This window comes from Cupressus sempervirens, chromosome 6 (assembly GCF_028749045.1).
Source record: "Cupressus sempervirens isolate cs-2001-9-10 chromosome 6, ASM2874904v1, whole genome shotgun sequence".
In the NCBI taxonomy this organism is placed as follows: Eukaryota; Viridiplantae; Streptophyta; class Pinopsida; order Cupressales; family Cupressaceae; genus Cupressus; species Cupressus sempervirens.
In genome coordinates, this window is record NC_143123.1 from 700074211 (window position 1) to 700079108 (window position 4898).

General features: G+C 37.4%; 1 pseudogene; it reads right to left on the bottom strand.

Moving 5' to 3' along the window:
* Positions 1-2795: 2795 nt before the first annotated feature.
* On the bottom strand, positions 2796-4351 carry LOC149554196 (uncharacterized; annotated as a pseudogene).
* Positions 4352-4898: the final 547 nt, after the last annotated feature.

A 4898-nucleotide genomic window follows, 5' to 3' on the forward strand; every position in this document is an offset into this window, starting at 1 on the left:
AAAAAACCATTGTTGCTTCTTGTTTTTTTGGATTTGGCCTTATAATAAGTTCCACTCTATACTTCAACGATAGGTGTGAACCAAGTTCAGTAAGAGGTGTGAACAAAACAATGTTTATGTCTCCTTTGTTAGGTCTTTTTGATATGCAAGAATACAAACAAATTTGGAAAAGCTAGGACTTGACCAAATGACCCTAAGGACCTTTAAAACCTTCTAAGGATCACAAAAATCCTATTTGCATTGAAAAACCACCAAAATTGCTTATTTTTGACCCATTGGTACAATTTGGCACTTTGGCTTATAATGGCACCTAGAGCCCAATTGACCTTACATTTTGGTCTTATTAAAACATTCTTATTAATGTTCCAAATCCAAAACTAGGACCACTATCCATTTGCCTTAGTGCCTTGCACCAATTTCCTTCAAGAAAAATGATGTAAACATCCCCTTTCTGTTCTAACTATAACTTGGGGATGGATTATTAACATGTATCATATGTAATTATGCATACTAATGCAAGTAACAGTCAGTGGATGTAGATGATTGGTGTAGAGTCTACAACCTTAATTCACCAAAACCTTCTTATGTGCCTAGTAGCACCCAACCAATTGCAAGATGCCAAACAAGGTTTCCAGCCTTTACCCAATGCTAACCTCTATCTCTTCAAGTGGATTCCACTTCTCCGAGGTCTTACCCTCTCCCTAGGGTTCTTAGCAAACTTGGGCCAAAATAGGGCTTTAGGGACACTAGCCCTCATCTAGGCCAAATACGGCAAATTAGGCAAAATGCTTTCAGGGGTTCAAACAAAGATTTGTTTTGTCATACTTAGTACTATCCACTAGAATTCATCCACTTTTAGGGTTTCCACACCACCAATAGACCTATTTCCCAAATCTAGACCTAGAAATCCTAGTAGGTCTATTTTTAGTTTTCAAAGGTTAACTCCCAAACTCCCCAAATAATGTGGCAAAAAAAAACCCTTTTTGGATACCCTTTTCTAGACTCTTGAAGATTCAAAAGACTCATGGGCTGATCCTACACCAGCATACCCAAACACCAACTAGGTTCACAATCCTAATAGGCCTAATTAGGCTGGCTTTCCAAGGCAAGTGTCAAGAGATGGGGTCATAGAATCAGCACAACCACTTGGGACTCTTCCTCACCATGCCAACTACATTCCACCCTTCACCTGGGTCATTACAACAAGTTTGAGAGTTATAAACCAATTTCTCTTCAAAACTGGGTTGAACACATGATGATGTTCAGCCTAGGGCCTACAAGCAAAAATAGTAAACTTGCTTTTCTGCCCCTAAAACTCTGCCATATGTAAGAATACACCCCTAACTTGCTTCCCACCAAATGGAATCAAGATCCCATAGTAGGATTGCAAGTTAGAGAGCCATAAGTGCAATCTAGTCAATTTGCAGGCTTACCCAGGTAGCCCTCAGTAAAATGGCAATATCTTACAAAAATGAATAGATCAAGACCTCAAACCAAATGTACTTCAAATACCTATCCAACCATATCAAATTTTCACATGTGCCAATCTGTACACATCTGTACAACATCAAAACATAGGAAAAAGGGTAGAAAATCAAGTTTGTATTACTTCAAAAGACATCAAATCCATACAACCATCACCCATTGAGGCCTATATGATCATCTCATACATGTATTCTTCCATTCCAATGGTTATAACCACATTTCAAATGGTGGTTGTAACATTGTTGGTAAATAGATTGGTTCTTTTTAATTCAACTCTCAAATGCCCAAATCTGAAAGAACAACCAAATACCAATAGTTAGATAATATATCTTTAGGTTGATAGATTTCCTCTGGATTGAAAGGTACAGCTCCCTTATCAAATGATATTCAATGAATTTACTAGTTCCTAAACCAATTGGGTACGTTCTTAACCCAAGAACGGAAGAGGAAAACCAAGCCAGCCCTAGACAGAACTAACTCAAGCAAATTTTAGTTCCTAAACCTAACCAATACCAAGAACCCACAATTCCTATGACTTCTTGACATTGGTAATGCATAAATGTTGCTAATTATGCAAATGCAATGACATGAAATGAAAAATGGAGATTAAACATACTAATCCCTACAACAAGAACAAATGACAGTACTCTGATCTATCTCCCATTCACCATTTAGCTGAGAATGCAAAAAAGTGCTCAAAATTGATTATAACAATACTTTGATTGAAAGTAGTTCGAAAAAGTGATGCTCAAATACTCTGATTCATAAGAGAACCTTTCTTGTTTTAAACACAAAAAAACATAACACTTTGACTAAATTTTCTTGCAATCTCCACCAAATCTGTTACAAAATTGATTATTAATCTCCAATGCATAACCAAAATACAAAAACTAAATGCCCTCCTCTCTACTCCAACAATCCCACTTTTTTGCAGAAAAGAAGAACCCTGTCAATTCAAAAGATCTGCCATAAATAATTTCTCAAATGATTGGTTGATTCTCTCATGACCATTCGGTTCCTCTGCCTCTTCGATTATTAAAATTTAATCATGACTAGCGCTTCATTTTTTGAGTACGCCACATGTCACCTTGAGATTTCAAAAGCTTTAAAAAAAATGAATCACCATATGATGTGTCGACTCTTGTTAATTAGCTCTGATGTAAAATGCATGATATCAGCATCTGCCCAATTCAATCCCTCTTTAACTTCATCAAGACATGTGTCTATACTATCTACTTCAATGTCCTCACTCAAATTGTTGAAGTTTCGGGCCAATGGAACTACTTGCTCTCCAACTGCATGTCCTTCTTCTAGCCAAGTTCACTCTCTCTCTCTTTTTTAAGGATTATTGAGCCAGATTGATCAAAACCACTAGCATCTTTAGCCTCAGTTTTAAATTGAGCCACCATTGAGCATATCATAAGCAAGCTCACAGAGCTTTTCTATTTTGGTGTCAAGGAGTAAAAAGTGAACATTCCAAGCTTGAAAAGAGAATAGTATGTGAAAATGCACATATATATCAGTGGGATGAATGCAGTAACCTAGACTAGCATCTCTTGCTTTCCTACAGCTTTGATGAGGCTTGGCAATAATGTGGCTTCTACTAAGAGAATGGTAGCTAACATAGAACCCACAAGAACTGCTAGAACTTTCTCAAGCTATTGCTTGAGTACACACCACCAAACCCACTCAATCCCATCTAGGTATTTTGCAAGTGTGAGGAGGATGGAAACTTGATATGTAGCACCAATCTGTGGAGCTGCCATGTCCATAATTCTTAATTGTGTTCTCAAGTTCAAGGGCCTCACAGATGTTGCTCATATATTCACTCTTATAACAATAATATTCCTCCCTAGCTCTTCTTAATTGATGCCTAAGGGTGGCCATTGTTTTTTTTCATCAGCATCTTAATCCATGTCATTTTCTCCCAATCTTCCTCCCAATGGTTTGAAGTTTTGATCTTCTCTACTCATCTGCACTAGCATATTATCAATAACATCCATACAGGGACATAGTGGATCCCACTTGGACATTTGATTTGAAGTAGCCTATGCAATTACAATTGTATTTGAGAGTTCTTGATGAGCATCATCAAGTTTAATAGCCATTTTAGCAACTTGATGGGATAAAACTTTCTATTGGTAGATCCAATTTGCGTTCCTCCAAATGCTCCTGGGAATTTCAATCAAACCATATCCTAGAAGAAAAGCACCCGTAACAAGACCAAAAGTATTTGAGCATGCCATGGTCATACCAATTATAGAATTTCCCCAGGTTCTGTGCATGATAATGATAATGATAATTCTAAGCAATCCAATAAAGCCCACACTTAAGTAGAAGACAAGATTTCCCTGCACACTTTTTTTTAATCTCTTTGTGACTGTGAAATCTGTAGCATCTTCATAACCCTAGATAGTTGGCACTATGGCCTTTCACAATCTCCATGACACAGCTGAAAACTGAAGGAGCTCCTGGCCCAATTTCAAGGTCATGCCATGGATGTGCTATAATGGATCACCTAGTCATTGATGAAAGAATGCACTCATTCAACTCAACTTGAAGAAATCTAGAGCTTGAAACCCCATCTCCATTTGAAGTAGACATAATTGCACAGCTTGTTTTCTTTCATCCCAAACACATGAGGAGAGTTCTCAATGTAAATCCCATGAAGAACTTCCCCCAATTTTTTAGCACTATTGACAATCTCCTTTGGCTCCAAATAATAGTAATCATAAGGAAGTTATGTCTTAGTTGAGGCTAGCTTGTCCACTTTTACCTGTGGCTCACCACCCTCGAAATGAAGATAGACATTATCCATATAAATTGTTGGCACATCTAGTATTTTATTCTCACAGCCTGTGCACATTTTGAATGGTTGTGTTTATCAACTAATATATTGTGAGTCACACCCGCATGGCCTTCTCTTTGGCAGAGAATGAGTAAATAACTTCTCCTTGCAAAAAATGAGCAGATGACTACTCCTTGGGAAAAATGAGCATGTGGCTACTCCTTGCAGAAAATGAGCATGGGAAGGTGTTTTTTGCCAAATAAACTTCTTCATGCTTGAATCATTCCAATTTACATGATGTATTATATGTTTGCTTCCACATACCTGCGATGCACTTGGTGACTACCCTGCAGCGAAAAATTCATTTTTAGCTTCTTCAGTGGCAGAAAAATGGAGATGGACTATGACATTAGATTTTTTTTCCTTGCCATTTTTTTAAAGATGCCGATGCACTCAATGATGCTACAAAATTCAAGGAAAGTTAGCTATTTTTTATATGAGGTTTTTCTTTCAGTGTGGCCACCACAAATTTCCATTGTCTAGCCTGCATATTGACAATATTCCTAGGTCCCAATGCACTACTGTCATAGGTCATGTTCTAAGAAATTAGAAGCTCAATTCTCTA